This window comes from Falco biarmicus, chromosome 7 (assembly GCF_023638135.1).
Source record: "Falco biarmicus isolate bFalBia1 chromosome 7, bFalBia1.pri, whole genome shotgun sequence".
Lineage (NCBI taxonomy): Eukaryota > Metazoa > Chordata > Aves > Falconiformes > Falconidae > Falco > Falco biarmicus.
The window spans coordinates 55,583,625-55,593,893 of record NC_079294.1 but is presented as its reverse complement, the minus strand read 5'-3'; positions in this window follow the sequence as shown (position 1 = coordinate 55,593,893).

Sequence of the window (10,269 nt, the reverse complement as noted above, 5' to 3'; positions counted from 1 at the left end):
CGGCTCCCCCCCTCACACAGGTATGGCCCCGCTCTGCCCTGCTGCTCTGAGGGCAGCGCTGGCAAGACACAGCCGGCTGGGCCTGGCCAGCGCCCCTTGCAGTGTCAGTGCGCCCCGCTGAACCCCTGAAATGCACGACAGCTCAATCGCTGTTGGTGTCAATAGTTTTGTGGGAAAATACATCCCACCGCCATTCCCCGTCTTCTGAAGCGACTGCATTTCAGAGGTGTTACATATGGAGTCCACATCCTTGATCAAAGCTGTTAACCAACTGTAGTAAAAATAATTATCTTTTGAGTAAGGATTTAGCCTCCCTTAACTGGGATAAAAATGGCCAGCTGTGAAGTATGGGTTTTGCTCACATGCCTTATTTCACAATAACCTAGCAGTGCCGTTTCTGTACGTACCTTCTTGTTAGATGGAAAGTTGGTACTTTTCCAGTATTTGGAACGCTTTTTCTGAAGGAAAACAACTGCTGCTTGCGTACAGGTTAAGGTATCAGCATTACTGTGTTTTTTCTTTTACATTTTGCCTGTCTAACTAAATAAAATGGAGAAAGCAATGCAATTTTTCATGTTGGATTTCTGTACTTCCCTAGACATCGTTTTCATTTGTCCACAGTCTCTTACTTTGCAGCGGTCCCAGAATGCATGTACCTTGAAGTACAGCATATTGCCAATATACTCATGGGATCTGCTGGTTAATTTTGTGTAATCTCACTGAAGAGAAGTGTATCTTGTTATTAGCAAGGTGGGAGTGAGCTAGTCTATATTTGAAGGAAGACGTGCCTTATCTGTGAAGAGATTTGCATTTTCTGTGATGGAGCTCGCTGTAGGCCTAGATGATTCTCCAAGGGCTGCATGAGCTTTTGTGCAAGGCTGCCTTGTAATAGCATGTAGACTGTAATTATGGATGTGCAGATTGATGTCACTGAGTCTATAAAGGCTCCTAGGGGGAAATTGTCTGCATCAGAAATGTGAGCAGGGAATTCAGATTTAACCCAGTGCTCTAGTTGTAAAAAATTATGTCTGTTTTGCTGTTCATCCAAATTCAGCTTTAATTTGTACTCTGGTCTTTAGCGAGTGGTCTGCGAGAATCCTGTTGGACCGACTTTACGCTTCTAAACCTACACTGGAAACGGCTGACGCAGTGTCTGAAGGGAATTGATTCACTTGCTCAGGTGCCTACACCAGCATTTCACATATTCCCCAAAAGTCTGTGAAAGCTCTCATTCTTGCTGCTCATTGGTTGACCTTAAAATTAGTCCAACATTTCTTCTTCTCAAAAGTTGGTGTTAATTAAGAAAGCTTAGGGGTACCTAGTAGCAACCTTCCAACATCTTAGTGAAGGTTACCAAGAAGAAAAGAGACAGGCTCTCTACTGAAGTGCAAAACAGGGCAATGAGATTCAGTGGTCATTATCTGAAATGAGGTTCCAGCTGGCTGGGGCAGGGGGGATAGTTTTGGGGCTAAGCAAGCATTGGGACAGGAAGCTAAAGAAATTGTAGAATCTCTGTCCTGGGAGGTTTTCAAGACACAACTGGGCAAAGCCTAGAACAGCCTGGCCCAAGATCAGCATTAACCTTGCTTTGTGTAGGAGGTTGGCCTCAAAGTCAAGACCTCCCAAGGTGCGTTTGAACTGTAATGATTCTGTCATTCTGAAATAATTTTCTTCTTTTTAACAACAACCAACCACTCGAGAGGTCTTGCTCCCTGCTGGAGTGCTCAGTTTTGAACAAATACTGTTTAAGATGTAATACTTTTATAACTCACCCAGACTGTTGAAAAAGGTGGTTTTAGTGAGATAACAGTAACTTCAATCGCATGTGACACATCAGGCTTAAAAATGTTATTAAGTCTAGAAGAGCTGGTTTTGGTGACTTCCAGGTTCCTTTCCTTCTGAATTCAGGTTACGAAAGAAGGCTGCTAAAAGAGCCTTCCAGTACAAACTATGAGTAGGTAAAGGGAGCTCTTTCACTACTTGTTGTCATACCGTCTGAACATAGAACACAGCATTACATTATCGGGAGAGACATATCCATGAGACCTGGATCCACACCAGAGCATTAACATTTAAAGGGTGTTTACTGCATCTTTTCACTTACATCTACTGTGTATCTCAGGAGCAGAGAATAGCACAGAAGCCCATTTTGACAACATAGGCAGATGTGCTAATGGCAAAAGTGTAAATACCTTGCTGAAATCTGCTGACATTTAAGGGCTTCAGAAAAGGAAAAAGTGAAAGATTTGTTCTGTTTGAGTTTATGGGAGCCAAAATTTCATCCCAGAGGAGTAAAATCAGAAAAGAGAAAAGGAAGCATGACATCAGTAGAAAAAAAGCTGGAAGCTGACTGAAATGTGTCACCCTGCCACTTCCAGTACCAGGGGAAAATACAGAACTTTTCCTCTCATGTAAGCCATACATGTTCTAAAAAACCACACACAGCTTCAACCTGTCAAGTTACTGTGATTTATCAACTCATCACAGAAGATTTCTGGCATATGGACACAGAAGCCAAGCGGCCAGCAATCTCTCTCACACCTGGACAGAAAATGTTAAGCTGGAGAAAAGGGACACATTTAAGAAAATGTGTACTGTGATAGCTTTACCTCATAACGATCTTCCAGCATCAGTAGATTTGATTCCCTTAACTGCTATAAGGGAAAAGATATAAAATCAATAATTCATTTTTCTAAAAGGCCCTTTTTCATGTTATACAAATTAAAGTGCTAGTTCTACAAACTCGTACATGTTTCACAATACCACTGTGATAAATAGGACTATCTCTCAAGGCTGGAGGGAGTTTCTGTCAGACCTGAGACAACACAAGATCTGGCTTTGTTGTTATGCTAGTTACACCTCTTCTTCCAGACTCATTTGTTCTCCTCCTCCACGTCTCATTTATTCAGGGTAGTAAAACTAAACACACACAAGTTTGTAAGTTACTCAGAGATGTGGGGGTTTTATGTCTTTTTAGCCTACCTCGTTACGCTGGTATTGCTCTGGAAAAATGTGTTAACCAGGTCCCTTTGGGCCTGTGAGATCTTGAGCATCTCTCTGCCAGTCTCAGGGTTGTAACTGGAACTGAAACATGTGAGCACAAGTCATTGAAGCTATTTTAGCACAAATTGTTCACCTACTGGTGAATGCTACATCTGTTATGGTGATAAAAACCAGGTCTCACTAGCCCACGTCTGTTTCATTTCTGCTTTTAATCAACAAAAATTAAGACTGTCTAAGCTTCTGCATTAGCGACTTAGCCACATAATTTAAAGTACAACCCAAAATTTAATTAATTGTCTGTTCATGTTTCAACTTTAGTCTGAAATGGATACAAAACTGTCTGTAGGGAAAAAGTGCAGAACAGTTTGTTTTATGAGTTAGACCATGAAAAAAATGTAAGATTTTTTTTATTTTTGTCCATTGAGTTAGTTTTCTTCCTTATGATGCATGACATCTTGAAATCAAGTAAAAACCCTGAGAATGATCATGCCTTCGGCTAATCACGTAGTAAATCATTGGCTCATGAAACATTTTTCTAAGCTTCGCAAGAGAAGTTATTAGTGGACTGATCAAAAAATGTCTCAGAAATGTGTACAAAGGGCCACACTGGAACAAAATTTTAAAAGTTCAAAGCAAGCTCTCAGACAGCCCTGAAACTTAGTGAGACTAATTGATTTCTTTTTTTGAGTGTACACTTACCTTTTCAACTTACAGTTGAAATATAGCCATGCTCAAGTATTTCAGGAAAAAAACCTTTGATGCACACAGATGTTCTTGCCAACAACACATATGACTTACAAAGTTAAAACGTACAATTTGCCAACAGTTTTAAACTATAAAATTTTATAGTCAATATGTAAAAATTAGTAAGTATAGTACTCAAACGTTTAAAATCTGAAGATGGGCATTGACTATCTAGGAACTTAAGTTTCATTATTGTATCTATTTATATACCAAAGCACAAGAGTTTTGACAACAAATCCAGTGTGTGTACGTGCATATATGCATTAAACCCCCCTCATTTGATCTTCAAGTCACCAAGGAACATAAGATTTCTTTCCCCTTTACGATAAATAAGAAGGAACTTTCAGTTTGCCATGTTAACATTAGCAATATAATAAATTTTAAAAAGGGCCAAATACATGTTTAACAAACCTTTATGGGCACCTCTGAAAAATGGACTACTACCTACTCAAAGAAGTGGTCGCCTATTGAAGAATGAATAATGAAATGGAGACACTCTGTGGGGAAATGAAAGAAATGCAATTTCTTGCACCTTCTGGATCATCACCTTGAATCCTTTCCATACTCCTGTTTATGATGGCTTGATGAAAAGAGAGGAAAGCATTTAATTCCTGCACTTACCCAGTTCTCGCAAGACTGCAAAGGCCATGCCAATCTTTGCAACAATTGGTTATGAATCTGCTCTTGGATCCAGGCTCTATTGATGACTTTGCTGAGGGTCAAAGTTAAAAGTTTGTTGCTGTAAAAACCCGAGGAAGCCTTGTTCCAGGCTGTCCTGTGCATCAATGCATTTGTAAGTAAATTTAGGCAAAGATTCTTCTGGGATTTACACTGCAGAATTGCCAAGGTGAAATCTTTGCCATAAAACTAAAGGAGTGGCAATGCTGACTCTAGAGGTAGCAGAGCCTCTGCAGAAATAGCTCTCCAGGCTTAGCAGGGGTGTGTGGGTGTGCTCTCACCCGAGCCCTGTGCCTCCGTAAGAGCCTTGGACAGGCACCGAGCTACCCGAGTCGTGTGTATCTGTCTGCTCGCGCTAGAGGGAATCCTCCTGGACACACTGCCTCTTTTATATGCCAACAACAACTTGATTACATTTTTGGAAGTCATATTCATTTGATAGGGTCTATGTATTACAGAAAGTTCCGAGCACAAAAATGCCTTTTTTTTTTTTAATTTAAGGTCTGCTTTTTCTGGTTTTGGAGAGTGCAGTTCACGGGGCGCTGGCTCTGGGATGGATCAGACCCACTGAACATTGTCCTTGAATTTCAAGCACTAGGACTGCTTGTCCAGTCAAAGTACATATAAACACTGCAGCTCAGAGTGGCAGGCAGAGTCACGGACAGACTAGCAGAGCCTCCCCTCAGCACCTCTGTAGACTGTTCTGGATTATGTGATGCCACTATATGCAACTTGGAGCCAGACCACAGTTGCTCTGACCCCAGTTACAGATGGGTAAATAACAGCTTTGTGCGCTAAGGAGGAGAATCGGTACCTCATTGCTATAGTTGCAGCGCACACAAAGGAATAGATTGATTGCATTTGTGATTCATTGTCATCAATTAAAACCAACACATATTAGTAGTGAAACAAAATACTAATGCTCTACTCTTGGGTACAAAACTCCAAGTCAGATTTAGAGGCCAGCTGGTTTTGATGTTACTGTATTGGTTTCATTTTGAAGGACTCTATTGGGGTTTATGGGGTACATCTGACTCTAGGAAGCACATGGGTAGTTAAGAATGGGGACAGATTTTAGCAAGATGTCTGTCAAGAGGAACAATTAATTTTATAGCCACCTCAGTCAAATTATATCGCTTGCCCTTCCCTCCATCCAGATCAGCAGTTGAGTTTTTCAACTACAGTTGTGTCTTTTTGAAATTAAGAGCAGGATTCTTAGAAGCCAGCTCTATATTAAACAGCAAATGGGACCAAAATCTTAGTACAAAAAAACTATTAATGTTTGTTACAGACTTTCTTACAGTATGACCTCAGGTATTTGCAGTAATTACCAAGCATTTCCACAACTAACAAGTATCAGGGAAATGTAGTTAGTAGACAGCTGAGGGGACTGCTACGTGGCAGTATGTGATGTAATTTTTTTTTTTTGGCAACTATAGCTTAGTCTTAATTTTTAAGGAAAATACTGGAATGCAGTAACGTAACTATGTCTGACTAATAGGAGATCTGCTGGGAAGCAGGAACCAAATAGGATGTGAATGTGGAGGTTTGTAGGCTATGAAAGGAAAATGCTGCTAAAGCAAAAAAGAAAAAAAGAAAGATACCACAAATATACTATTCTTAGGAAATGCATTAAAAAAATGCCACTATGAAATCTCAGAATTCTGCCATCCTTTAAGATGAGATAGCAAATCAAACTTAGTTGCCTCTCTTGTTTATTGTGCAACAAAAGTAGGGAAGAACACAAGAACAGATAACCAAATATGCCTAAGTACACTGTGACCTAGTTACATAGATGCTGCGCTCACCCATTACATCTGAAAGCAGCTTCCCTAATCCCCAGGCTAAAATTCACATGAAATCCAGGATTTCAAGAAAAGAATGTGGAACTAATTATTTAAAATATATGCACTATCTGTCTGCAAACACCAAACTGGATTAAATTGCTTGACATGTATTATGCCTAGTGGGTGCAATTCAAAATCTGAAATCTCCAGACAGACATTTTAGGGTGCTATACATCTGTTCCTATGGGAATCCTGTCATTTAGTCATCTGCAACAGCAGGGCTAGGCTATAAGTTTTGGCCCAGCTGAGCTACAGAAGAGAAACATCATCATCCACCTCTCAAAACCTTGTTGACCATTAACCCAAGTTGTGGAGTGCTCCTATTAAAAGGTTGTTCCCAGTCAACACAACTGCAAATGGCAACCTCATCACCTGGGCTGAGACTTCTAAATCTCAAGGGATATGATGCAAACCAGCACACTGCTGGGTGCCAGGGTGCTTATTCCATCTCCAGCCAGTGCTCCAAAGCTAGTCACAGAGGTAGTCCAGGCTCTTGTAATCCCACAAGTCTTTACAATGGCAGCCCTGGACTCTTGGGTACTGACTCGGATTCTAGGCTGTTCTACAATGACTTCTAATATGCAGACCTTCTTTAATGATTTCATCTTACCATATGTAGATCGCAAAGCTAGAGATGCAGTATATAAAAAAAAATAAGAGGGTGCTGTCCTCTTTAATGTAGTCATTTTTCTATAAAGTGTTGTGACAGCCAGTATTAGAATTCTTATTACGAACTAGAGGTTGTCTTGCTTTTGATTTTGCAGAAGAATTTTAATTTACATACTTAGAACTCAAGCTTGGAGTTAACATCCTTTGAAGTTGGAAATCTTGATCTCAAGGGATTCATTCTGCCCTGACTGTGGGTTTTGTATAAAGCAAAGCCAGATTGTTTTATTTGGTAGAGACTGAGCAAGCTGTTACTGACTTTTAAATATTCAGGATCTATTCCAAAGCATGACGGTTGTTAACATGAATGATATAATTTTTATAGGAAATTATATTTTTTTAAATTTTACAGTCTGTACTGTAAACTGTCTTACTTCCAACTTCAATTGCATGACCTAATATAGGGAAAGCTATGAGCATATAGTTCAGTGGGATTGTTTTAAGCTAGTATGATGTAAACTGCAGAAAGTGAGGTGGCAGCATATATTAAGCTCTGTCACTCATCCCCTGGTGATAGCTTTCAGCAGACCAGAGGGGTTAATTTCCTTAGACCAGCACACAAAAATGCAGATTGTTAAAGGTTGTAGTGAGCTGTGGTGTGAGCAACACTTTTCTTGCTTTCGTGTGGTGCAACCGCTTGGCAGCCTAGACAGAAATCTGCTGCTTTACTCAAGAAAATCTTTTTTTTTCCCAGTGTATTGCCACGCAGAGAAAAGGAAATTCACAACCATTCTATTAAGATGACCTCTGGGGAGCCCCCAGTCTATTTCCAGCTAAAGCAGAAACTCACGTTCTGGGCATTGATTTAAAACTTCCCATGGAGCAGTATAATATGAAACACATCTACAGAAATTCACTTTAATCCTTCCAAACTGCAGATGATTACAGTACCTAGCATCCCCGGGACCCACCTGGAATTTTGGTCACCTCTCCAAGAGAAACGCTGAGGAACTTAGAGGGTTTCACAGCACTGCCAGAAACCCATCTCAGCTGGTTCTTGCAGGCCAAGTGGGGATTCACGCCTGACAGTAAGGGCAGAGGGCCCTTGGAGAGCAGCTGGCACCCCAACGTTTGCCAGCCCCCAGCCCTCTATCACCAGCCAAGGGAGATCCTACGGACTAGGGAAATCCATGCATGGTATTATCCCTCATGGACACACAGCTAGATTCTGCATTGTTTGCATTTCCTCTGTCTTAATAATGCATTCCTGTGTAAACAGGATTTCAGTTACAGGATTTAAATAAAGCTTACACTCCACTTTCAGGTAGAATAATATGGCATCTCTTTGTCAACTCTGAGCTTGTTTGCCTGTGGCTGTAGCATGCCAGGGATGTGCAGAGAGGAGGGTTCAACTCACATCCTCTTCACTGTGCAGGGAGAAAAGGATGAAGCCAAGTCTTAATATGTTAATTATAGAAGAGTGGGACACTGCAACATGGACAGCAACAGCATTAGCACCCACAGCTTCTCTCCTACTGACAGACGATGCACTCTACTGTCCAGCACCAATCCTGCAACCATGATTGCAGATGAAGAAAAACGGGGAGACAGACTGGGCTGCACACTGCCAACGTGTGTCAGATATGGCATCGGTTAATCCTACTGGTAACAAATGCTTACACATCTCCAAACAGAAAACCCAACTGGATTTACTTGTAAATATCCAGAGAAATAACTTAAGGCATAAATGAAAGAAAAGATGTCATCTTTTTTTTAATATGTAACAAAATGCAAAGTCTGGCTTCAGGTGCAAAGGAGCTTCCAAATCTGCAGTCACCAGAACTCCAGTTTGTGGAGAACTGGGCTGGTTTTCAAGACACGTGTACCCAGTTTAGGCCTTGGGGCATCCAGCTCCTTTGCCCTGTGGTGCTCTGCACTGTCAGCAGCCAAATGCAGGCACAGACCCTGCTGCTTAACAGAGACACTAATTTTACCTGCTGAGTGAAAGGATGAGGACAGGGAGAGGAATTAACCCATAAAGAACCGCTGCTCACCTGTTGTAGCACAAGGGGTGTTTCACATACCGCCATCCTGATGCATTGCCACAACTGTAGGCGGAGTCTTTTCCCCCCACACTCCTCCTGTGCTTTCCCGTTTGCTGGGGGCTGAACAACCTGCAAAGCACGGCAGAAAGCTGGCCTTTGGGTTCCGAGGTATCAGTCCTTCTATCCAAAGAACAGGTAAACAAAGACTGTAGGTTGATGTCACAGATTAAAGCAGCAGCAATGCTGTCATTTCAATTAATGTGGCCAATTCAATGGAAGCGGCCCACAGAGCTCACCTGGCTGAAGCTCACATTCAGGTGGGTGGCAGATTCCGGGCGGGTGGCATAGCCTCAGCTCACAAACCAGGGCTGTTTTAAAGCTTTCCTTTGCAATAACAACTCCTGGGAAGATGGGGCTTTACTAATTTATTGCTATTGAGAATGGCAGTTCTGGACTGTAAAATGCACCTGTACTAACCAGCAACATAACCAAGAACTGCAGCTGGTTCCTGTTCTCACCTACAAAGAACAGCATCTCTGGTGGACGACAGACAGAGCTTTCATATCACTGGACAGTCCAAGACTGATATTTGCTCCCTAGATATTTGAAATTCTTTGTTATCTTTTAAAATTTATTTACTATATTTAAGTTTTATTAATTTTTTACAAATACTGTCTTTAAATACTTTAGTAGTTTTTCAGCATTGGTCTAATTTTGTCAATTACCTCTGAATAACAATATTTCAGTGTTCCTATATTTGAACATAAGGAATAAAGCATTTTGGATTAGCGTTTGTTTTACAAATAGCCACCACAGCTGGTGCTCTAATAACCCCAGGGATAAATGTTGTATAAGCTACCCACCTAGGCAGAACTATAAGCAAGCTCTGCAGGTAAGAACAGCTGTGATTCATAAAGAACCATGATGAGGCTTTTCCAATTTCCTTTGTCTTCTGAGAATTCAAAAGGAAAGGAAGGACATCATGGTTCTACTGCAGAATCCAGGCAGCCCAGCTCATCAGCCTGAGATGCTGCCAGAGCAGAACGGCTGTCTCTCCCAGGGGCATGCATAGCGCACCCTCTCCCTTAGGGGTGCCCCTAAGTGACAGGGTGCATGCCTCTTGGAGAGCGTCAAAACAAGAGGTTAAAATAAATGTATTCAGAAGCAGTCATTTCCTGGACATAGAAGAAAGTTAGTGAACATTTACTTGAAATCTTCAATTCCCAATACTGTGATTTCAAAGCTCTTAAACATCTGTGAAGTATCTTTTCTTTCCCATTAAGTATATTCAGTGCCAGTAGAGAGTTCCAACATTTTAGGGAACAATAGAGACGAAAAACCAAAGT